Source organism: Mirounga leonina, unplaced genomic scaffold, assembly GCF_011800145.1.
Source record: "Mirounga leonina isolate KUSES-001 unplaced genomic scaffold, KU_Mleo_1.0 Mir_165, whole genome shotgun sequence".
Taxonomy (NCBI): Eukaryota; Metazoa; Chordata; class Mammalia; order Carnivora; family Phocidae; genus Mirounga; species Mirounga leonina.
The window spans coordinates 16,393,450-16,417,514 of record NW_023270415.1 but is presented as its reverse complement, the minus strand read 5'-3'; the positions used below and the strand labels follow the sequence as shown (position 1 = coordinate 16,417,514).

The following is a 24,065-nucleotide window of genomic DNA, read 5'->3' as shown; positions in this document are numbered from 1 at the left end:
ACACTTGATAGTAGCTCAGGGATAGACAAATTAACCAATGAAATAGAAATGAATACCCAGAAAAGGACCTTTGCATATATGAAACTCTGATAAGTGGCAGAGTTGCCTAGCCAATCAGGGAGGAAAGAAGGTTCATTCAATAAATGGTGCTGGGACAACTGGATATTCAGGTAGGACTTCTGGAAATGTTCCTCTGTTCTTCAAATCATCCTCTCAATTCCTCAGCCAGTCCAAGTGCTTAACCCCAGGGTTGGGGACATCTGTGTGACCTTTCCAGTATTCCCAGCCAAGTGGTTTTTGACTTGTGATTTTTTAATTTGTTCCATTTCTTAATTGTTTGCCAACATTCAAAAATAAGATATGACATAAAATTCTGGATGGCCATTTTTTTTTCTTGAAAAATGATCCTGCACCCTCATGTGAAGATAATAATTTACAGCTCAGCAGTGCTGCCCCCATTTACAGGGAGCATACCCCAATTCACCACAGAACTACTCCACACATTTACATTGCCTACCGGGGCCCACTAGACACTGGAGTTTTCTATCACAGGTTCAGTTAAAAGTGTTCTTTTGCCCCATATGGCAACCACCATGTCTTTCTCAGCTTTGCCATGGTGGGTGCAAGTCAAGTGTCAGTCATCACTGCTCTCTAGTTAGTTTCAACTTTGCACCTTGAGGAGTTGCCTGTCTTCCATTCAGATGCTCAAATTCCTTTCTTTCCTGAACTCTGCTATTTATTTGTTCTTCATTAAAACTTAAAATACTGTTTGCATCATTTTGGAGGGAGAAGGGAAGGGCATTTTTAATAACAGTTTCATTGAGGCATAATTCATACATCAAAAATTCACCCTTACAATTCAGTGGTTTTTAGTAACTCACAGCATTGTGCAAACATCGCCGCTACCTAATTTTAGAACTTTTCTATCACCCCAAAAAGAAACTTCATACCCATTAGCCGTCACTCCCCATTCCTTGCTTTTATCCTTAAAAACATTACTTCTGCTGAGGGTATTCTACTTTGGTTAGGTATTAAAGTCAATTAAATTATCAGAAAATAGACTCTAAAGGACTTTGGAGGGGAGGTGTTTGTTTATCTGGATTCTCTTGGGATTTCTGAAATAAGACCCTGTAGATCCACACAATATTATGTATTGTGCCCCCAAGGCTGTACCACCTGGCAAAATAACTCTCAAATCAGTGAGGTTTGCTTCTATGTGCCCTCTTCATTCCATAAATCTCTTACATTTTTTCAGGCTTTCCTCTTTACTTCTGGCACCCAGAGCACACAAATCCCCAGCCACCCAGCAGGGCTCCATTCAGATTCATCTTCCTTCACTGGAATATTCCATGTTCCAAAATGATCAGACCCTCCCCACCCCACACCCATGGCACCAATGCTTCTGTGAACTGAAATAACTTAAGTGTTAGGAGTAAAGCAACAATAATTAGCCACATTCAAATAAAGAAATGACAGCTAGTTGCATTTTTAAAAAGAGTTTGAAATGTGAAATTGTAGGCTTTAGGGGCGAAATTTAAATTCCAGTAAAGGAGGCATGAATAGGCAGGTTGGCAAGATCTTTCCAGGCATGAGTGACTTGACACAAATGGTTTTTCTACATTCTTTTTTTTTTTTTTTTTAATTTTATTTATTATTTGACAGCGAGAGACACAGCGAGAGAGGGAACACAAGCAGGGGGAGTGAGAGAGGGAGAAGCAGGCTTCCCGCCGAGCAGGGAGCCCGATGCAGGGCTCGATCCGGGGACCCCGGTACCATGACCTGAGCCGAAGGCAGACGCTTAACGACTGAGCCACCCGGGCGCCCCGGTTTTTCTACATTCTTAAGTACCATCTATAAAGCTAAAATTTTTCTGCATTTTGCTCCAGTATAGCAACATGGTATAATGAGAGTTCCAAGCTTTTTATTTATTTCTGTGGTGCAAACAGAAAGGAACCATATGGTTGATAAAAGCAGAATTGAAGACCTACAGAATGTAGACCGTCCTCAGTAATGCCTTTAAGGACCTCTTTCTCTAATTATAAAAGTATTACATGCTAACAAGAGAAATTCTGGAGGATACAGACAAGTTTAAAAATATTTTAACTACTTTAAACCCCACTAGCCACTGTTCATATTTTGGTATATATTTTTTTCTAATCTTTCTTACTCTGAATGTGTCAATTCCTAAAACATTTTCTCCTCTTTAACTCATATGAGCTAAATTAAGCTATTAACCCTTGATATAAATGTAAACTACTAACCTGAGAAATAGTTACCTTAATTTTAACATTATTTATGATTTTTAAAAGAAATTCAAACTCATTGAGGACATTTACAAAATGCAAAAATTTATAAAGAAGAAAATAATAGTCACTTACAATTCTACTCTCAAGTAATAACTACTGGCTTTCATAATTTAAATAAATAATTTAGCAAGGGAAACTGTCTAGTCACCACACTGTTGCCTAAAAGAGGGCAATTTACTAAAGCTAGTGTTCTAGCTGGACTGTCTAGTCAGCGTCTCCTAGATCATATGTGATAAGGGCCACTCTACTCACCAAAGCTATTGGTAAGCTCCTGCCAATTACTTTTCTCTTAACAGAATTTTGCTAAATTTTCTCAAAGGTTCACACAAAAGAGTAAAGGGACAAGATGAAGGCATATACAGAAGGCAAATGAAATACCTTCCTGACAACCAGAAAGCCATAGTCACATTGAATATGACTTACTTTGTTAATTCATCCTGCAAGTTGCATGGACATTGACATCCTATCAGTAATTCTTTAAAATAGCATCTCTTAAATCAGAGTATATGAACATGACCCTGTGAGAATCAGTGATCTGGAGACAACAGTTACATGTCATGTTCACTTTTCATTTATTTATTTTTTAATGGGACAGAAGTGCTGAATTTCACAAAAATGAGGGGAAAAAAGCAAAACATCCTTTAAGAATGATTGTTTTCACAAAGTCCTAACAACGACAAAAAAAGTTGGCGCTAAATCCAGAAAAGCCAAGCCATTTCCTTGGCACATCTCACTTTTCACACTCCTTTTCCACAGTAATCAAGCATTCCCTCCGTTGTGCTCTGCTCTTAAAGCAGAATAACTTCCAAGTACTCCTTTGTGACTGTAACCATATTAGAAGTTAGGTGGCTCTAATCCTGTAGCTACCCTGGGCTCCTCTGGGAATGCTGGGTCATAGAGCTGGGGAGAGAGGCACCTTTACCACGGAAATATCCAGCAACACAGTATCAGTTCCAGTGCGCAGAGAACTCATGGATTTCAGCAAGAAACCAGTTTTGTCTTATGTGTCATCTGTTAGGAGCTAATTTCTATAAATAAAGGTGCTGTCTGCTTTACTCTTTTAAACCATATCCTATGAAAACAAATGGATTTTTCACCAGACTTTGAGAGTATGTTTGAAATGGTTTGATTTAAAATATAGACTATATACTATGCACAATCACGTGACTTACATATGGGGGTAAGAGAGCACAATTTTAAAGATTTCAATTAGTTACATAGTACATATTTTGAAAAAAAGCTTTATATTTTAAATGGAGAGGGTTCCAAATGTTCTTTAATTTCCTGATATGATTAATTTCAATATTCCTTTGGCTACAACCATGAGAAATTATACTAGACAAAAGGCAACCTCAAAAATTAGCAAATCTTAGTTTCACATCATCAAAAACCTAGACACAAAAATGAGAATTTTAAGTGAGTCCAAAGGTTGCCTGTAAAGGCTAAGCTCTTGAGGGAAACCCAGAAGAGCCATGTTCTGTCAAGGACACCTGAGACTGAAGTGCGATGTGAGGAATGGCTGACAACCAACTAACAGGCATCTCTTCTAGAACAGCTGAAACCGAGGCATGACCAGATGCCCATGTGACTGCAAATCCGGACAGGCTTGCCACCGGTAGTTAAAAGTCCAGCCTGAGGGAAATTTGGCTGCCACTCAGGAGAAACATGCCATGCATATTAAGATCCCATGGACAGAGAAAACAAACAATGGTTTTAAATATGAGCCTCAAACCAAGGAATGTAATATCAATTCAGTGTCTGAAATTTGTCATTACGGATAAAGAGTAAAAGAAAAAGAGTCCAAAGGTTCCAAGTTGAGGTCAATTAATTAGCCTCCAGAGCTACTAGAATGGTTATCAGCAGGGCAAAATAAAAACCGCACAAATTTTTTGGGGGATGATATCAAGGTAAAAAAAACATTGTAAGGACACAGGGTGAAGTAAAAGGAAACTAATTGTTTTATATGCTGGATCCCATTGCTTTCCTTGGACCATCCTCATTTTTTAAACCTCTACAGTTCCCATGAAGCATTTCTTTTACTCTAGACATTAATAGGCCACAAGTGTAGATGTTACAAAGTGCAGGCACTGGTTGGTGATTGAGCTGCTTCTCTATGTAATGCATTCCACAATGAAAATTGCATTCATATGTGCATTGTATGGCAAATGTATGTATATATGTATATATATGCATAAGTGTTATATTTTTACAAAGCTATAAATTATTATTGCTTTATTTTAATTATTACAATTGTAGAAAAATATTACAATATTGACTTTTAAATGAATTTTATATAAAGATGATTAAGGGTACTCTAAGGAAAGTTGCTCAATATGGCTATATAAAAAAGAGTGATGCCTGGGTGGCTCAGTCGGTTGAGCATCCAACTCCTGGTTTCAGCTCCAGTCATGATCTTGGGATCGCGGGATCAAGCCCCACATTGTTGGGGCTCTGTGCTCTGTTGTTAGCTCTGTGCTCAGAGGGAAGTCTGCTTTTCTCCTTGTCTCACTGCCCCTCCCCCCTGCTCGTGTGCGCTCTCTCTTTTTCTCTCTCTCTCTAAGATAGATAAATAAATTTAAAAAAAGAGAGAAAGAGAGAGGCAGAAAGAGAAACAGGAGAGGATAGGAGAAGAAAAGAACAGGAAAGGGGACAGGAGGGAAGGAGAAGAACAACATTGTAGGTGCTAAATCAGAGTTTAAAATTTTAAACTAATAGAAACTAGTAAGATAACTTTTATATAGGAAGATGAACCAGATACAAATTTTGGTTCATGGTGGAGAACTGGAGTGGACATTCCTACCCTCGATATACTTTTTTCTCTCTTTCTTCCAGTAGACCCTCAAATCTCACCTCCTTTTTTTTTCTTTAACCTTTAAGGCACTTCGTTCTTTGTGATTATAGTGCAGCTACCAATTATAGTTACACAACTATTCCCAAAGGTGGGAACTACAAGCTACATCAACCATACTCACTCTGAGGGATTTAAATTAAAGATGTATTTATTTATTTTAGAGAAAGAAACTGCATAAGTGGGGGGAGGGGCCAAGGGAGAGGGAAAATTTCAAGCAGACTCCTGGCTGAGCCAGGGCTGGACAAAGAGCTATATCTCAGGACCCTGAGATCATGACCTGAGCCAAAACCAACAGTCAGACGCTCAACCATCTGAGCCACCCAGGTGCCCCCTGAGGGATTTAAAGACCTATACATGCAGATATTTGTGGCTGGTTGATCCAATGAAGTCATCTCAAAAAGAGTGCTCTCAGTTTCCTAGAGCTGAAATCCACAGAGAAACTCTAGATCCTGTCTTCTATTTTGGCAAGCTAATGTATATTCTGCAGATAGATCTCATTTTCTTACTTAAATCGTGGTTCCTTTTGCTTTAGCCAAAGGGTTCTAGACTATATCTCCATGGATGCAGCGACCATTTCTAATTTCACTCACTATTACGTCTCCTGTGCTTGGCTCTGCATTGAGTTCTTGGTAGGCATTTAACTATTTGCCAAATGATGAAACAACATGAGTGAATAGGTATACTCCAACCCCTGAAAATACTTCCTACCTTTAAGATTTAAAGAGTAATTTTCTATTTTAAATCTAAATAGTTGAGGTAATTTTCATTAAACATCCCAAATAATATAACGGAGATGAGCTATTAATATAAAAAGTATTAATATAAAAAGTTGGATTTAAAAAAGCAAAAAAAAAATAGGAGTTTTAAAAAATGACTTTTGCAGTTTCCATTACATGTTCTATCTTATAAAAGTGTAATTTATGCCCAGTTCCTACTTATTCTCATTGATGAATAACATTTTAACACACTTTTCATTCTCACCTGTGCACATTATTGGATTATTTGCATGAATTATTTTGTTTTCTCAAAACCATCAGTTCACTAAAATTAATCACTACTTTGAATTTTTTGAGTACTGTTATGAACTAAATGTGTGTGTCTCCCCCAAAATTCATATGTTGAAATCAAATCCCCAATATGATAGTATTTGGAGGTGGGGCATGTGGGAGGTAATTTGGTTATGAGGATACAGCCTTAATAAATGGGATTAGTGCCCTTATAAGAGACCAGAACCTTCTTTTCACTATGTGAGTATACAGCAAAAATTTGACAGTCTGCAACATCAGAATCCAACAATGCTGGTACTCTGATCTTAGATTATCAGTCTCCAGAACTGTGAGAAATAATTTCTGTTGTTTATAAATTACCCAGTCTGCTATAGTTTGTTATAGCAACCCAAACTAAGACAAGTACATTGGCCAATAATTACCAAATTTGGTACATGTCCCTCTGAGGATCCATGAAGGTTTTCTAAGAACTTTGTAGGCAGTGAAAGACTTAAGAAAATCCATTTTCATATTCTCAACTTCTACTTTTTGCCACAATTGATATGCCTGAAAATAGGTCTGTGGTCAAGGCACCAATTGGGTTTATATTTTCTATCTCCCCTTCTCACAACCAAGCTTCCCCCATATTACAATAGAAACACTTGTGTTTTAACCCTCCCAACTCTTATCAAAAAGTGTCTGAAATCTTTTTTAACCAAGTCAACATAAACTTTTGATAAGGCTTTTGTCTTTTCTTTCTCATACACTTTACCATTCTAGACATGGTGGGGCATTAGAAATGGGGTATTTTGCCTGTGTTGGAATATTCTAAAATCAGATATATTTGTAGAGTTGGGTTAAAGGAGTAGTGACCATTTTCTTCTAAAGATCTTCTTCTATCTCCCCAATTCTTGCCAGAGAAATTGTTGATGCTGAGGAAAATTCTCCAAAAAAAAAAAAAAAAAAAAAGCCATAAAATTGTGCCAGTAAATATTGAAGGGCATTGTAGGTTATTTCATGTAGGTGAAAAGCTCATAAATAAACTCTGTCCTATCTATCTTCTATCTATCATCTATCTATCTATCATCTATCTATCTGTCTATCTCAGAATAAAAAGAGTTAAGATTTATAAAAATGCTTGCCCTCTTTCCCCACCCTATCTTTCCTTTCAGAATGATTTAGTTAAAAAACCAGTAGGTATGACAGAGCAAAATAACACAGATAGGGGAATCAGGAGTGCAAGCCAAGCACTGAGTGTTTAAGCAAGGTGAAGAAGGCATCTGCACACTGGCCATATGTGGGTTGTCAGAGCTAAGAGGTATGTGAGAAGATTGTGTGAGTAGGGAATGATGGTGTTGGTAATGGGAGATTGTTTGCATACAGGTGGGATTGATCAAATGAGTAAATACATCAATGGGATCCAAATTTCTTTCTTTTTTAAAGATTTTATTTATTTATTTGACAGAGAGACAGAGAGAGAAAGCACAAGTAGGCAGAATGGCAGGCGGAGGGAGAGGGAGAAGCAAGCTCCCCGTTGAGCAGGGAGCCCGATGCAGGGCTGGATCCTGGGACCCTGGGATCATGACCTAAGCCAAAAGCAGCTACTTAACCAGCTGAGCCACCCAGGCACCCCAGGATCCAACTTTCTTATTTTTTTTTTAAGATTTTATTTATTTATTTATTAGAGAGCGAGCGAGAGAGAAACAGCATAAGAGGGGAGAGGGTCAGAGGGAGAAGCAGGCTCCCGGCTGAGCCGGGAGCGCGATGTGGGACTCGATCCCAGGACCCCAGGATCATGACCTGAGCCGACGGCAGTCGCTTAATCAACTGAGCCACCCAGGCGCCCCCAACTTTCTTATTGTCAGAGATGAGTTGTATATGCATATACATTCATATGTATTATACATATTAAAATGTGCATTTCTTTTTTTAAGATTTTATTTGAGAGAGAGGGTTAGAGAGAGCGAGAGAGCACACCAGTGGGAGGACAGGCAGAGGGAGAGGGAGAAGCAGGCTCCCCACTGATCAGGGAGCCCAACGTGGTGCTTGATCCCAGGACCCTGGGATCATGACCCGAGCTGAAGGCAGACGCTTAACTGACTGAGCCACCCAGGTGCCCCTAAAATGTGCATTTCTAATTAAACTTTACTTTTTAGGTTTATCTATCAATTTCTGTAATATATTTAAGTTTCTTTGATTAATAATGTAAAAATAATAATTGTAATGATTACTTAATCCAGTGAAGGGAAAATAACATTTAGGTCCTTTGGTCACTGAGAATATAAAAAATTAATTTCAGTTTATATACATATTTTTATAGCAGAAAGATATAAATTGTGATCAATAAAAGACCTCCAAGAATAAAAATGTATTATGTTAGGATAAAATTCTGTGGGAGAAATGGAATGGAAATATGAGTTCAAGGAGAAAATGGAACAATATAAAATTTCTGATTGTTAAAGAAGAGTTTATTTAGGGATTTATAAAAACTGATGATGGTGGGCATAAAATATAGTATTTAAATTATATCAAATAGATATACTAAGTCACTATAGTATTTAAATTATATTGAATAGATATGTTGAAAAGAATATTACAATTTTTATATCAAATGTCAATAATTAAGGTATGCCAAAAGTCACATCTTTTGAAATTAATTTAAATTATGATGAAAAAAATTCCACTGTCAATTTAAAAATGGACAAAAAAGTAAAAATAGTTTCCAAAAAATGTTAGGAACATGCAAGCAACCCCTAAAGATAAATATTTCATATATATTTACAAATAGAAATTCACAAAAATTAATTAATGTTTCCAAGTCCACAATAGTAAGTGATGAAACCAGGAGGGTCTGTTTGACTCTGATCCTCTAAATTTCTCACTGTACCTTCACTTTCCCAGATTTTCCTCACTCCACCTCACTTCTTTTTCAGCTCACTGACCATGTGGAACTGACCTACAGGGGCCCCAAGACCACTGCAAGTGCTTGGCTGCAGACTCACAAAAGCAATCACTGCAGAGAGGCCATAGCTTCCCATATACCTCTGCATAAGCTCCCCCTTCTCAGTCCACTTTGGCAGATGTGTTTGCCTTCAGGAGTTCTCTACAAGCTACAACATGTCCACCTGCCACAGTGCTTCATGAAGCTGGTTAGCGCTTCCTTCTTTGGTTCTCCAAATTTCCCTTCTGTACTTTCACTTCCCTAGCTCCTCCCACAATTGTGTAAAGTTTAATTCCTATAATAAATCTCTTATTCTTATAATACGCATGATGGCTCTGCTTCTTCACTGACACAATTGCTGTTACCTAAAATGATTCCAGAGTAATAGAATCTTAGTATTGGGAATCTGGAATTGGTTCTCTGATCTAGCTAGATTTAAAGATAATTAGGATCCTGTTGCCAGTGGCAAATGGGGCAATGGTAGTCCATGGCATGCAGTGAAAACACTACTTAAAGTGTCACCTATAGCAACTTGGAAAGACCTTTCATGTCCAAGTGGTTGCTGGCACAGAAAAATTTAGTGGAAATATGAATAAATTTACCACAAATTGATTTGGTTGGTTCTAAATGTGCTGGAGAACATGGAGGGAAAAAATGAGACTAAGGCTTTAAAATTCCAACTCAAGGTCTTGATAAGGAACCAAAAGTCTTCTATAATGGCCCTGGAGGTAATTTTTATCTTCTGTAGCCACAGAATTGAAATTTCTAAAAACCAAATCCCAAATTTAATCCAGTGGATGGCTGAATTACAATACAAATTTAATTAATAACTTCTCAGGGTCTCTTAGGGAATTGATTGGAAAAGAATGAAACCCCAAAATTTGAGAGGAGGGCATATAGGCAAATTCTAATGAAGCTGAGAATTTTGAACACCCAAATTTTGCCATTCCCTTTGACAATTAAATCAGAATCCTACAGTTTTCTGAGATCAGTCTCCTCTTGTCTGAAGTAATTGTAAAAGATTTCTTACTCTCAGAACTGAGATCCTCCTTAGCATCAACTCCCACCTCTCATTGCTTCTAGCTCTATAAACAGAATCAAATCCCAGATGGCTCCAAGGATCCAGCTACAAAGCACAACCCATAAGGATGAACCATACACATCAAGGCATGGGAGGGAGAATTAAGATATTTTATTATAAAACACTCGCACTACTTGTGAAGTGGAATAGTGTTATTTGAAAGTGGACTTGAATTAGTTGCAAATTCTAGAGTAACTGCTGAATAAAGTAATAAAAGAGATATAATTGATATGCTAAGAGAGGAGAGAAAATGGGATCATATAAAATGCTCAATTAAAACTTCAAAAGGTGGGGGGCACCTGGGTGGCTCAGTCAGTTAGGCACCTGCCTTTGGCTCAGGTCATGATCCCAGGGTGCTGGGATGATGCCCTGCATCAGGCTCCCTGCTCAGTGGGGAGCCTGCTTCTCCCTCTCCTTCTGCCCCTCCCCTGGCTTGTGCCCTCTCTCTCTGAAATAAATAAATAAAATCTTAAAAAAAAACCAACTTCAAAAGGCAGAGAGCAGAGAATAAAATAGCAACAGAAAGAAGGCAACAAATAGAGAATAGTAACAAATATAGTAGAAATTGATCCATCTATATCAATAATCACTTTAGACCATTATAATAATGACCTAAATGCACTAATTGAAAGACAGATATTGTCAGGGTGGATCAGAAAACAAGACTCAACTATATATTGCTTACAACAAACTCACTTTAAATATAAAGACAGATATATATTAAAAGTAATGTACCTAAATATACTTTAACAATTAAAAAAAAATAGAAATCTTACAATGTCAGCTCTCAGATCACAGTGGAATTAAACTTAAATCAATAACAGAATGACAGCTGGAAAATCCTCAAATACTTGTAGATTAAACAATACACTTCTAAATGACACATGGGACAAAAAAAAGACATATCACGAGAAATTTAAAAATATTTTGCAGTAAATGAAAATGGAAACACAGCTATCAAAAGTTTGCGGTGTGGCAAAAACAATTTTTAGAGGGGGAACTTACAGCATTGAATGCATATATTAGAAAAGAAGAGGGGGGCGGAGCAAGATGGCGGAGGAGTAGGAGACCTGGATTTCCTCTCCTCTCAGGAATTCAGCTGGATAGGGATCAAACCATTCTGAACACCTACAAACTCAACAGGAGATCGAAGAAAAGAATAGCAACAACTCTCATCAGAAAAGCGGCCACTTTCTGGAAGGTAGGACGTGCGGAGAAGTGAATCCGCGGCGATATTCGGGAGTTTAGACGGCGGGGGAGGGGCCTCCATCGGCCGCTTCTGGCAAGTGATAGAACCACGGAGCACAAAATCGGAACTTTTAAAAGTCTGCTCTGCTGAGGGACGTCACTCTGGTGGCTAAGCGGGGGGTGGAACCCTCCGGGACAGTGTGGTCTCAGGACCCTCGGAGTCACAGAAAGACCGGGGGTGCCTGGGTGTGGCAGAGCTCCCAGGTAACGGATCAGGGAAGCCGGCTGCAGAGGCAGAGCCGAGGCGCGGGCTCTCAGCTCGGGGTTGCCATAAACCGTGATCCGCGGCACAGTCGGGCCCCTGCTCCTCCAGCAGGGACCCAACAAGCGGCAGATCTGGGGAGACTCACCTTCCCCACCCCGGGAGGAGCCGTGCGGGAGTGCACCGCAGGGATCTGCTGGGTTTGGAGACTCCACCCGGAGTCGGGTGCCAGAGATAGAGGTGCGCGGTCGCAGGCCGGGTGAGCACAGAGTGCGGCCCCAGACCGGGGAGATGGGAGTGACTGACTGCTTTTCTCTGGGGCGCACTGAGGAGCGGGGCCCCGAGTTCTCGGCTGCTCCGGGGCGGAGATTGGGAGGCCGCCATTTTCACTCTCCGCCTCCAAAGCTGTACGGAAAGCTCGGAGGGAACAAAAGCTCTGGAGAGCAACCCGAGCAGATTACTTAGCCCAGACCGGGCAAGGGTGGAGCAATTCCACCTCCGGCAAAGACATTTGGAAACCACGGCAACAGGCCCCTCCCCAGAAGATCAGCGAGAACAGCCAGCCAAGACCAAGTTTACCGATCAATGAGAACGGCAGAACTCTAGCGCTAGGGGACTACTGCACATAGAATTCATGGCTTTTTTACCATGATTCTTTAGTCTTTCAAAGTTAATTTTTTTTTAACTGTCTTTTTTTCTTTTTTTTAAAATTTTTCTTTTTCCCTTTTTCAACCAACATCTTATCAATCCCTTTTTTAAAAAACATTTTTATTTTTCATTTTTAGAGTCATATTCTATCCCTTCATAGTAGTTACCCATATTTATGGCATATATATGTAAGTTGTTCTCTCTTTAAAATTTTGAGATCGTTTCTTCTAACAGATCAAAATATACCCTAAATCTCTAGTAAATGGTTTTTTCTACTCCCCTGCCTGATCACATTCTCCCTTTTTTTTCTTTTTTCTTTTTTTAAATCGTCTTCTTTCTTTTTTCAAACAACTTATCAATTCCTTTTATAAAATTTTTTATAATTTCCATCTTTACAATCATATTCCATCCCTTCATCATATCAACCCTTATTTTTGTACATATATAAGTTTTTCTTTCTTTAAAATTTTGGGAGGCACTTTCTTCTAACAGACCAAAATACATCCCAAATCTAGTGTGTGGCACTGATCTATATACCAGCCTGATCATATTTGATCACATTCTGTTTTTTGTTGTTGTTGTTGTTTTGTTTTGTTTGTTTTTCTTTGTTTTTATCTTTATCTTTTTCTTTTTCTTTTTTTTTCTTTCTCTTTTTTCTCTCTTTCCCTTTCTTTTCCCACTGCTTCAGGTCTTTTCTGATTTGTTTAGAGTATATTTTCTGGGGACATTGTTACTCTCCTAGCATTTTGTTCTCTCATTAATCTATTCTCCTCTGCACAAAATGACAAGATGGAAAAAATCACCTCAACAAAAAGAACAAGAGGTAGTACCGACTGCCAGGGACCTACTCAATACGAACATTAATATGATGTCAGATCTAGAGTTTAGAATCATCACTTTAAAGATACTAGCTGGGCTTGAAAAAAATATAGAAGTTATTAGAGAAACCCTTTCTGGAGAAGGAAAAGAACTAAAATCTAACCAAGTAGAAATCAAAAAGGCTATTAATGAGGTGCAATCAAATATGGGGGTGCTAACTGCTAGGATAAATGAGGCAGAAGAGAGAATCAGTGATATAGAAGACCAAATGATGGAAAATAAAGAAGCTGAGAAAAAGAGAGATAACTACTGGATCACGAGGGCAGAATTCGAGAGATAAGCAATACCATAAGACGAAACAACATTAGAATAATTGGGATCCCAGAAGAAGAAGAGAGGGGCGGGGCAGAAGGTATAATGGAGCAAATCATAGCAGAGAACTTCCCTAATTTGGGGACGGAAACAGGCATCAAAATCCAGGAAGCACAGAGAACCCCTCTCAAAATCAATAAAAATAGGTCAACACCCCAACATCTAATAGTAAAACTTACAAGTCTCATAGACAAAAAGAAAATCCTGAAAGCAGCTCGGGAGAAGAGATATGTAACCTACAATGGTAGAAACATTAGATTGGCAACAGACCTATCCACAGAGACCTGGCAGGCCAGAAAGGATTGGCAGGATATCTTCAGAGCACTAAATGAGAAAAATATGCAGCCAAGAATACTATATCCAGCTAGGCTGTCATTGACAATTGAAGGAGAGATAAAAAGCTTCCAGGACAAACAAAAACTAAAGGAATTTGCAAACACAAAACCAGCCCTACAGGAAATCTTGAAAGGGGTCCTCTAAGCAAAGAGAGACCCTAAAAGCAACATAGACCAGAAAGGAACACAGACAATATACGGTAACAGTCACCTTACAGTCAATACAATGGCACTAAATTCCTATCTTTCAATAGTTACCTTGAATGTAAATGGGCTAAATGCCCCAATCAAAAGACACAGGCTATAAGATTGGATTAAAAAACAAGACCCATCGATATGCTGTCTGCAAGAGACTCATTTTAGACCCAAAGACACCCCCAGATTGAAAGTGAGGGGGTGGAAAACCATTTACCATGCTAATGGACACCAAAAGAAAGCTGGGGTGGCAATCCTTATATCAGACAAATTATATTTTAAACCAAAGACTGTAATAAGAGATGAGGAAGGACATTATATCCTACTTAAAGGGTCTATCCAACAAGAAGATCTAACAACTGTAAATATCTATGCCCCTAACATGGGAGCAGCCAATTATATAAGCCAATTAATAACAAAAGCAAAGAAACACATCGGCAACAATACAATAATAGTGGGGGACTTTAACACCCCCCTCAATGAAATGGACAGATCGTCCAAGCAAAAGATCAACAAGGAAATAAAGACTTTAAATGACACACTGGACCAAATGGACTTCACAGACATATTCAGAACATTCCATCCCAAAGCAACAGAATACACATTCTTCTCTAGTCCCCATGGAACATTCTCCAGAATAGATCACATCCTAGGTCATAAATCAGGTCTCAACCGGTACCAAAAGATTGGGATCATTCCCTGCCTATTTTCAGACCACAATGCTTTGAAACTAGAACTCAATCACAAGAGGAAAGTTGGAAAGAACTCAAATACATGGAGGCTAAAGAGCATTCTACTGGAAAATGAATGGGTCAACCAGGAAATTAAAGAAGAATTAAAAAAATATATGGAAACCAATGAAAATGAACACACAACTATTCAAAATCTTTGGGATGCAGCAAAGGCAGTCCTAAGAGGAAAGTATATAGCAATACAAGCCTTTCTCAAGAAACAAGAAAGGTCTCAAATACACCTAAAGGAGTTGGAGAAAGAACAGCAAATCAAGCCTAAACCCAGCAGGAGAAGAGAAATAATAAATATCAGAGCAGAAATCAATGAAATAGAAACTAAAAGAACAGTAGAACAGATCAACGAAACTAGGAGGTGGTTCTTTGAAAGAATTAACAAGATTGATAAACCCCTGGCCAGACTTATCAAAAACAAAAGAGAAATAACCCAAATCAACAAAATCATGAATGAAAGAGGAGAGATCACAACCAACACCAAAGAAGTACAAACAATTATTAAAACATATTATGAGCAACTATATGCCAGCAAATTAGATAACCTGGAAGGAATGGAGGCATTCCTAGAGATGTATCAACTACCAAAACTGAACCAGGAAGAAATAGAAAACCTGAACAGACCTACAACCACTAAGGAAATTGAAGCAGTCATCAAAAATATCCCAAAAAACAAAGGCCCAGGGCCAGATGGCTTCCCAGGGGAATTCTACCAAACATTTCAAGAAGAATTAATACCTATTCTTCTGAAACTGTTCCAAAAAATAGAAATGGAAGGAAAACTTCCAAACTCATTTTATGAGGCCAGCATTACATTGATCCCAAAACCAGACAAAGACCCCATCAAAAAGGAGAATTACACACCAATATCCCTGATGAACATGGATGCAAAAATTCTCACCAAAATACTAGCCAATAGAATCCAACAGTACATTGAAAGGATTATTCACCAGGACCAGGTGGGATTTATCCCTGGGCTGCAAGGTTGTTTCAACATCCACAAATCAATCAATGTGATACAATACATTAACAAAAGAAAGAACAAGAATCATATGATCCTCTCAATAGATGCATAAAAAGCTTTTGACAAAGTACAGCATCCTTTCGTGATCAAAACTCTTCAGAATATAGGCATAGAGGGTACATACCTCAATATCATAAAAGCCATCTATGAAAAACCTACAGCAAATATCATTCTCAATGGGGAAAAACTGAGAGCTTTCCCTCTAAGGCCAGGAACGCGGCAGGGATGTCCACTATCACCACTGCTATTCAACATAGTATCAGAAGTCCTAGCCACAGCAATCAGACAACAAAAAGAAATAAAAGGCATCCAAATCGGCAAAGAAGAAGTCAAACTCTCACTCTTTGCAGATGATAGGATACTTTATGTGGAAAACCCAAAAGACTCCACCCCAAAAATGCTAGAACTCATACAGGAATTCAATAAAGTGGCAGGATATAAAATCAATGCACAGAAGTCAGTGGCATTCCTATACACCAACAAGACAGAAGAAAGAGAAATTAAGGAGTCGATCCCATTTACAATTGCACCCAAAACCATAAGATACCTAGGAATAAATCTAACCAAAGAGGCAAAGAATCTGTACTCAGAAAACTATAAAATACTCATGAAAGAAATTGAGGAAGACACAAAGAAATGGAAAAACGTTCCATGCTCATGGATTGGAAGAACAAATATTGTGAAGATTTCAATGCTACCTAGAGCAATCTACACATTCAATGCAATCCCCATCAAAATACCATCCACTTTTTTCAAAGAAATGGAACAAATCATCCTAAAATTTGTATGGAACCTGAAAAGACCCCGAATAGCCAGAGGAATGTTGAAAAAGAAAAGCAAAGCTGGCAGCATCACAAGTCCGGACTTCCAGCTCTATTACAAAGCTGTCATCATCAAGACAGTATGGTACTGGCACAAAAACATGCACATAGATCAATGGAACAGAATAGAGAGCCCAGAAATGGCCCCTCAACTCTATGGTCAACTCATCTTTGACAAAGCAGGAAAGAATGTCCAATGGAAAAAAGACAGTCTCTTCAACAAATGGTGTTGGGAAAATTGGATAGCCACATGCAAAAGAATGAAACTGGACCATTTCCTTACACCACGCATAAAAATAGACTCCAAATGGTTGAAAGACCTCAATGTGAGACAGAAGTCCATCAAAATCCTAAAGGAGAACACAGGCAGCAACCTCTTTGACCTCAGCCGAAGCAAATTCTTCCTAGAAACATCGCCAAAGGCAAGGGAAGCAAGGGCAAAAATGAACTATTGGGACTTCATCAAGATAAAAAGCTTTTGCACAGCAAAAGAAACAGTCAACAAAACCAAAAGACAACCGACAGAATGGGAGAAGATATTTGCAAATGACATATCAGATAAAGGGCTAGTATCCAAAATCTATAAAGAACTCATCAAACTCAACACCCAAAAACCAACTAATCCAATCAAGAAATAGGCAGAAGATATGAACAGACATTTTTCCAAAGAAGACATCCAAATGGCCAACAGACACATGAAAAAGTGCTCAGCATCGCTCGGCATCAGGGAAATCCAAATCAAAACCTCAAAGAGATACCACCTCACACCAGTCAGAATGGCTAAAATTAACAAGTCAGGAAACGACAGATGTTGGCAGGGATGCAGAGAAAGGGGAACCCTCCTACACTGTTGGTGGGAATGCAAGCTGGTGCAGCCACTCTGGAAAACAGTATGGAGGTTCCTCAAAAAGTTGAAAATAGAGCTACCATATGATCCAGTAATTGCACTACTGGGTATTTACCCCAAAGATACAAAAGTAGGGATCCGAAAGGGTACGTGCACCCCGATGTTTATAGCAGCAATGTCCACAATAGCCAAACTATGGAAAGAGCCAAGATGTCCATCGACAGATGAATGGATAAAGAAGAAGTGGTATATATATACAATGGAATATTATGCAGCCATCAAAAGGAATGAGATCTTGTCATTTGCAACGACGTGGATGGAACTGGAGGGTATTATGTTGAGCGAAATAAGTCAAACAGAGAAAGACATGTATCATATTACCTCAGTGATATGAGGAATTCTTAATCTCAGTAAACAAACTGAGGGTTGCTGGAGTGGGGGGTGGGGTGGGAGGGGTGGGGTGACTGGGTGATAGACACTGGGGAGGGTATCTGCTCTGGTAAGCGCTGTGAATTGTGCAAGACGGTTGAATCTCAGATCTGTACCTCTGAAACAAATAATGCAATATATGTTAAGAAAAAAAAAGAAGAAGAAGAAGAAGAAGAAGAAGAAGAAGAAGAAGAAGAAGAAGAAGAAGAAAGTAGCAGGAGGGGAAGAATGAAGGGGGGGAAATCAGAGGGGGAGACGAACCATGAGAGACGATGGACTCTGAAAAACAAACTGAGGGTTCTAGAGGGGAGGGGGGTGGGAGGATGGGTTAGCCTGGTGATGGGTATTGAGGAGGGCACATTCTGTATGGAGCACTGGGTGTTATGCACAAACAATGAATCATGGAACACTTCATCTAAAACTAATGATGTAATGTATGGGGATTAACATAAGAAAAAAATAAAAATAAAAATAAAGAATACAGAAAGAAAAGAAGAAAGATCGAAAATCAATCATCTAAGGAAACTAGATCCACCTTAGGAAACTAGAAAAAGAAGAGCAAATTAAATCCAAAGTAAGCAGAAGAAAATAAGTAAGATTTAGAGTAGAAATCAATGAAATTGAAAAGAGAAAATCAATAAAATAAAAAACTGGTGCTTTGAAGAAATCAATAAAATTGATAAGCCTCTAGCCAGGTTAATTAAATAAAAAAGAAAGAGGATGAAAATTACTAATATCAAAAATGAAAGAGGAGACATTAATACAGATTTCATCAATATTAACAGGATAATCAAGAAATAAAGAGTTTATAAACCTTTATGCCCACAAATTTGATAACCTTAATGGAATGTACCAATTCTTTGCAGGACAGAATCTATCAAAACTCAAACAGAAGAAATAGACAATCTGATAATCCTGTATCTATTAGAGGATTTGAATCAATAATTAATAATCTTACAAAACAGATAGCACCAGGCCCTGATGTGTTTACTGGTGAAGTCTACCAAAGAGTTAAGGAGGAAATTATGCCAATTCTCTACAATCTCTTTCAAACACAGAAGCAGAGGGAATGCTTTCTAATTCATTCTATGAAGTCAGAATTACCACAACATCAAAACCAGAATATTTTAATGCACAGAGATCTTTGGTGTCAGTTAAGTGATTATGGTATTCCTAGAAAAGAAAGATGGGTACCTACTAAAGTCTTAGTTGATTTTTATAAGCAGAAAAGCTCTAAATCTAAAAGTTTGACTTGACTTACAACAAATTATGGTTCCCCAACCAATCCTTTTATTTGAACCAGTTTGCAGATTCAAACCCATTTAATGATGAATAGGCCAAATCCCCTGAAGGAAGGGCCCTGCTACACTGCCAAAAGTTTATATTGTAAATCTTCTTCCTAGCCTGTTTTCAAAGGGACATACAGCCACTGTGCTTGGTGAAAAAGAAATTATTAGACAATTTCAGAAATCAAAAGATTAATGCAGTTTGGCTTACATCCAGTTTATAGGGGGCTCCCTAAATGAATGCACCCAATGGTTGTTTCCTCACCTACAGAATGTATATTTAGAATAAATATACTCAGGATGCCTGGGTGGCCCAGTTGGTTAAGTGTCTGCCTTCAGCTCAGGTCATGATCTCAGGGTCCTGTGATGAGTCCCACATACGTTTCCTTGCTCAGCAGGGAGTCTGCTTCTCCCTCTGCCTGCTGCTCCCCCTGTTTGTTCTCTCTCTCTCTCTACAAATAAATAAATAAAATCTTAAAAAAAAAAAGAATAAATATACTCAGCAATTGGCAGAATCCCCACATTGGCTCCTTGATCTGGAGATTGAAGGTTATTATGGCAGGAAAAGTTAAATGAAAATCTCTAGGACTACCTCTGTCTAACAACAGAGCAAACCAAAAGTAATGCCACATTCATAGAGGGATATTAGCAGATATTAATACCTTATCAAGAAAATAAGGAATGCAAGAATGGCACTTCCTACCATATCCCCATTTAATTTGCCTATGTGGACTGTGCAGAGGACAGATTAATCTTAAAGAACAACAAGATCATAGTACAAGTTTAATGAGGTGATGATTTAAATTGCAGCTGCTTTTCTACATGTGGTTTAATCATCACAGCACATCAACACATCCCTGGTGTGGTAGCTATTAATCTGGCAAATGCAGTTTGCTTTCACCTAGAAGGGCCAGCAATAAATGTTAACTGTCTTACTATATCAAATCTCCAGCCCTTGTCATAATCATAATCCAGTCAAAGAGACCTTTATTGTTTCTTCAATCACAAGATAACACCTTGGTCCACTACATTGATGTTATCATGCTGATTGGACCTTGTGAAGAGGAAATTAAACCTTCCTAGACATCATTAGGCATATGTATATCCCCTGGTTGGAATTTTTAGGGGTCTAGTGACCAGGCGTCAAGAAGGACAAGTTGCTGCAACTGACTTCTACTTTTGGGTCTTTTTGGGTTTTTGAGGCAGCATATACTCTCTTGGGTCTGATACTACAATCTATTTACTGAATAAACCAGAAGACTTCCTGTATTGACTAAGGTCAAAAGCAAAACAAAGTTATGAACAGATTCAGGCTGTTATGCAAGTGGCTCCCTTACTTTGCTCATTTGACTCAGCTGATCTGATGGTGTCTGAAGTGTCTATGGAAGATAGAGATGTTGCATGAAGCTACTGGAAGGTCCCTAAAGGTGCTTGAAGATTTCAAAGCAAAGCCACCATTCTCTGAATTCTCACCCTTCTCTCTCTCTCTCTTTTTTTAATTAACATATAATTTATTATTTGTTTCAGAAGTACAGGTCTGTGATTCATCAGTCTTACACAATTTACAGCGCTCACCATAACACATACCCTCCCCAATGTCCATCACCCAGCCACCCCTATCCCTCCCTCCACTCCAGCAACCCTCAGTTTGTTTCCTGAGGTTAAGAGTCTCTTATTATTTATCTCCTTCTCTGGTTTCATCTTGTTTCATTTTCCCCTCCCTTCCCCTATGATCCTCTGTCTTGTTTCTCAAATTCCTCATATCAGTGAGATCATATGATAATTGTCACCATTCTCTCCTATTGAGAAACAACCTTTGGCTAGCCTCAGGGTTCTCATGGAAACAAAACACTTGATGGAGGCTACCAAATTACCATGAAAACTGAGCTTCCCAAATTGAACAGTGTCTGACTTACCAAACCATAAAGTTGGATGTACACAGCGGCTCTCCATCATCAAGTGGAACTGTGCATTATCAGGCTCAAGAAAATCCTAAAAGCACAAATTAATTCTATAAGCAAGTGTCTCAGATTTCCAAGTCTCATATTGCTGCTACATTACCTCCTGTCTCAACCCACAACTATTTTCTATGATCTGATGACTTCAGAAGAAAAAAAAAATCTCAGCCTGCTTTACAGAGAATGCTGCATGATATGGTGGCACTACCCAAAAATAAACAGCTGCAATACTATAGTCCCATTCATAAGTGGCCCTGAAAAAATAGTTGTGAAGGGAAATCCTCCAGGTGGGCAGAGCTTTAGGCAATGCACCCAGTGGTTTGTTTGCCTGGAAGAAGAGATGACCACAAATGCAGATCTACATTGATGCATGGGTAGTGGATAATAGTTTACTTTTATGGTCAGTATTTAGAAGGAAAATGATCAGAAGTTTGCTGACAAGATGGTGTAAGGAAGAGGTATGTAGATAAACCTCTCCAAATGGGCATAAAATGTAAACATGTTTTTGTTCCATGTTAATGCTTCCCAAAGAGCAACCTCTGCAGGGAAGGATCTTAATAAATAGCCACTTTCCTCAGCTATTCCTATCCATGGCCAATAAATTCATGAATAAAATGTCCATGGTGGCAGGGATGGAGATTATACATCTGCAAGTTATTAATCTTTCCATACCTGTTATCTTCACACGTAAAATAGAGACTATAAAAGTACCTATCCAATAGGGTTGTTGTGAGTTTAAATGAAAATATACATGAGAGGAGGGGGGAAAGATGGCGGAGTAGAGGACCCTATTTCAACTGGTCCCCAGAATTGAGCTGGATATCTACCAGACCACTCTGAGCACCCACGAAACCAGCCTGAGATGTAAGAAGATCTGGATCTCTACAAACAGAATATCGCAGGCCGTTGGTTTTGACTTAGGAAGCGGGGAGCCGTGATTCTGCCTGGACGTGGGGATCCTACACCGCCGGTGAGTGACAGCCTCGTGCGCTGCAGACGGGGCACAGACTCGCAGACTGGTAGCATCGGGAAAGAACTTTAGGGCAGCCCCCGGGGTGGAAAACCAGACCAGCGGGGTCGCGCGCACGTGGACCGCAGGCCCCCCGGACAGAAACCGGAGCTACGGTCACGCACACGCGAACTGCAGCCTCCGATACGGAAACCCGGTGTGCGGGGGTCGCGCTGGTGAACTGCAACCCCTGGGGGTGGAAACCCTAAGCGGCGGAGTCGCCCGTGCGCGAACTGGGAGGGGCTGGAGGTTTTAGAAGCACAAAGGCAGAGACGTGCGCTGACCTGGAGGCAGGACTGGGAGCGCTGCGGAGGGGCGCACAACCCAGGCCGCTGCAATTTATAGCAGCAGGGACAGAAAAGGAGACGGTGTGGCCTGGAGAGCTCAATGAAGAACAGACTGAGGTCTCTCTGCTCTGAAGCAGAGGGTTGGAAACGGTCTCTTCTGCTCTGACTTGCGGAAGAGACACGGAATGCCACCAGAGAAAGGCGCCAGAGAACAAAAGCCCCAAAAACTGATTCCCACTGAGCCCATCCCCTGCCACAGGGGCGCAGGGCAACTCCGCCCAAACAGGGTTGCCTGAGTAACAGCGCCGCAGGCCCCTCCCGCAGAAGACAGGCTGGGAAAACAAGAGGCCAGCAACCCTAAGGTCCCAAGAAAACAGGTGCATCTTGCTTGGGTTCTGGTCAATAATTTGGACTCTATACATTCCCTCAAACACCCATCAACAGAATGACTAGGAGGAGGAGCCCCCAAAACAGAAAAGACTCAGAGATTATGACTTATGCTGCAGATTTACAAATGGATGCAGATATAACGAAGATGTCGGAGATGGAATTCAGGCTAGCAATTGTGAAGACAATGGCTAGAATGGAGAAATCAACTAATGTCAACATAGAGTCTCTAAGGGCAGAAATAAAAGGTGAATTGGCAGAACTTAAAAATGCTATCAATGAGATCCAATCCAATCTAGATAATCTAACAGCTAGGGTAACTGAGGCAGAAGAGTGAATAAGCGATCTGGAAGACAGTATAATAGATAAAAAGGGAAAAGATGAGGCCAGGGAAAAACAACTCAGAATCCATGAAAATAGAATCAGAGAAATAAGTGACACCATGAGGCGTTCCAATGTCAGAATCATTGGAATCCCGGAGGGAGTGGAGAGAGAGAGAGGACTAGAAGATGTATTTGAGCAAATCGTAGCTGAGAACTTCCCTAATCTGGGGAATGAAACAAACATTCGAGTCCTAGAGGCAGAGAGGACCCCTCCTAAGATCAAGGAAAACAGGCCAACACCCCGGCATGTAATAGTAAAACTTGCAAATCTTAGAACCAAGGAAACCATCTTAAGGGCAGTTAGGGGGAAGAGATTCCTTACGTACAGAGGGAGGAACATCAGAATAACGTCAGACCTATCCACAGAGACCTGGTAAGCCAGAAAGGCCTGGCAAGACATATTCAGGGTACTAAATGAGAAGAACATGCAGCCAAGAATATTTTATCCGGCAAGGCTTTCATTTAGAATGGATGGAGAGATGCAGAGCTTCCACGACTGGCAGAAGACACCAAGAGTGATCTACAACAGAAATTTACAGGGACAATCTATAAAAACAACGTCTTCACAGGCAACATGATGACAATTAATTCATATTTTTCAATAATCACTCTCAACGTGAATGGCCTAAACTCTCCCATAAAACGGCACAGGGTTGCAGATTGGATAAAAAGACAGGACCCATCCATATGCTGTCTACAAGAGAATCATTTTGAACCTAAAGATACATCCAGACTGAAAGTGAAGGGATGGAGATCTATCTACCATGCCAGCGGACCTCAAAAGAAAGCTGGGGTAGCAATTCTTATATCAGACAAATTAGATTTTAAACTAAAGTCTGTAATAAGAGACACAGAAGGACACTATATCATTCTTAATGTCTATCCAACAAGAAGATCTAACAATTGT

At 39.5% G+C, this 24,065-nt stretch overlaps 1 long non-coding RNA gene across 2 annotated transcripts in view; it reads right to left on the bottom strand.

Annotated features, from left to right (window-relative positions):
- Window positions 1–24,065, bottom strand: part of LOC118014872 — a 114,190-nt gene that overhangs the window by 61,838 nt on the left and 28,287 nt on the right. For both annotated transcript variants that reach the window (XR_004680403.1, XR_004680402.1), the window contains one exon: window positions 21,051–21,126. This is a non-coding gene — a long non-coding RNA (uncharacterized LOC118014872). The remainder of the gene's footprint in view (window positions 1–21,050; window positions 21,127–24,065) is intronic.